We start from the raw sequence: 2,372 nt of genomic DNA, 5'->3' as shown, positions 1-2,372 counted from the left end.
GTTTTCAGAGATACGAGATTTCACTCAACAATCTGTTTTTAAGATGTTTTTTTCGGGAGCATAATTGTGTATTGTAAAATTACTGTGTATTCTGTGTGTGATTATTCACTATAATTAAAGCGCTGTAATAATTTGTTCTATTAACATATCATAGTTTTCGTACGTGTTATGGGAGTCCACTTAGGATGTAAGGATAACCGTTTGTTTCACTAAGTAAAAAGAAAAAAGTCCCTTTTTTCCTTTTTTTTTCTCTTTTTCTATCTTTTTAAAGTTTTTTTTCTTTTTTTCTTTTTTTGCTGTTGTTCTTGTTAATTTTAATTTTAATGCCAAAAGATTGTTTCTCTTATCTTATAGTCTTACGTTTTCTGTGAACCTTATAGAACGCTCTAGTTTCCTTTGATTACAGCTTTACAAGGGAAACCTTTCAATCTTTTAGCACGAGCTTTTGTTATTTTTTTTTAGTCTTTGATCATATTCTGTCCTGAATACTTTCATCTTCGAAGGTTTGAAAGATAATTCATTTTAACAGTTTAATTACAAAATAAATAATAAACAAGAAGAGGAACCAATAAATACATTCATACAGCACAAAAAAGGATCACATCCCTTATTTAAAAAATCAAACTCCACTTATATAGGATCTTCATAAGGAGACATCTATCGGCGAAATCTTCCAAACACGTTGGACAAACATGTTCTTGTGCTTATGCCACGTGCTCCACAGTCTTCAAAAAACGTAGTCGAAAATGGCTTAAAATATCACGATTCCGCCTCAATAACTAGCGAATTCCAAAGGATTGTGGAGAGACATTAACTAGCGAATTTAAAAGGAATGTGGAAGGAATAGATGGGAAACGCGTATTCGATGGTGATGGAGTAATCGTCTGCTGGAGGAAGACCGGCGTTCTCTCGGAAGCCGCGGGTGAAGGAGCTCTCTGTGGTGGAGAAAAGGGATAGGTTATTACTCATTAAAGATATCACGTGAAGAAATGACAGTGATTTAGATTAAAACACGTGAAAAAAGGATGATAAATTAGACTAAAATTCGTAAAAATAATAAATTAGACGAAAACACATAAAGAAAGATAATAATTAATGAAAAACACATGAAAAAAATGATAATAAGTTAGACTAAGACACATGAAAAATTATAAATTAGACTAAAACACATGAAAAAATATGATAAATTAGACAAAAATACGCAAAAAAAAATAGTTTTAGAGAAAACGAATTATATGATATAATTTTCAACAAAAAGAAACAAAAAATCGGTGAGCCGCTGTAAGCAATGCAAGAAATGAAAATTAAAAAAAATTATTTTTTAAAAATTCGTGCAAATAATAGAAAAAAACAATGATTAATCATTTAGCGAGTTATTAGAGGGAAATTAAATCTAATAAAAGCGTGCATTTCAACGATGTCACGTTATGATAATAAAACAATACTTTTGCTGAAAAAAACGGGGCCTTATTAAGAAAATAAATACGTTTTCCTAACAACTTTTTAAAATGGCATTAAGAGACTAAACATAATAAATATTATATATATATTTATATATAATAATATAAAATTATATATATATATATATATATATAAAATAGATACACTATAAACGCTTACCCTCCACAGCATTGGAGATCATGGGCGCCGCCAGCCCGCACGAGGCCAGAAGGGCGATGAGGAGGAGAGCGAGGGGCCCTTTCATTGTCTTCGAGATTTTGCGGGAAAAAACCCCAAAGGGAAAAAGGTCGGGCAGCGGAGGCGGGGCACGTCGGTGGTGGAGCCGAATGGCGCGGTCAAGCAAGTCACGGTTTTATGACCTTTTTTCTGAGATGGGGTTGACTCTCTCGATTTATCTCTCTCTCGTCTCGGGTGCCCCCCCCCCCTTTCCCTTTTAAAGCAGTTTGGTTTTTTTGTTTTTTGTTTTTTTTTCAGATTTATCATTTTCCTCTCTCTCCCTTCTCTCTTCTCTCCTCTCTCTCTCTCTCTCTCTCTCTCTCCCTCTCTCTCTCTCTCTCTCCCTCTTCCTCTCTCCTTTTATATAAAAAATTATATATTTATATATATATTATATAATTTATATATATTGTTTTTTGTTGGTGGTTTTTGTGTGTGTGTTTGTGTGTGTGTGTGTGTTGGTATCCCCCCTTTTGCCCCTTCAATTTCATATGGATTTATGTACTTATTTGTTTTTGTATGTATGTTTTACCTTTTTATTTTCGGTACATTCAGAGGAATTTTGCCCCCATTTAAAGTAGGGTACCTATATTATGTTTTCCAGTATTTTTACCATAATATATTTATCCTCGCCCAGACATATTTTTTCGTTTTTTACCAATATTGCTGTAAAGTTATACATTGACTGTTATTGG

At 33.0% G+C, this 2,372-nt stretch overlaps 1 long non-coding RNA gene across 1 annotated transcript; it reads right to left on the bottom strand.

The window, feature by feature from the left end:
* Window positions 1–516: 516 nt before the first annotated feature.
* Window positions 517–1,694, bottom strand: LOC119583888. The gene is made up of 2 exons (XR_005229741.1): window positions 1,621–1,694; window positions 517–935 (listed from the first exon to the last, which is right to left on the bottom strand). It is a non-coding gene; the product is annotated as an uncharacterized LOC119583888 (long non-coding RNA).
* Window positions 1,695–2,372: the final 678 nt, after the last annotated feature.

This window comes from Penaeus monodon, chromosome 17 (assembly GCF_015228065.2).
Source record: "Penaeus monodon isolate SGIC_2016 chromosome 17, NSTDA_Pmon_1, whole genome shotgun sequence".
Taxonomy (NCBI): domain Eukaryota; kingdom Metazoa; phylum Arthropoda; class Malacostraca; order Decapoda; family Penaeidae; genus Penaeus; species Penaeus monodon.
This window is presented reverse-complemented; position numbering and strand designations above follow the sequence as displayed.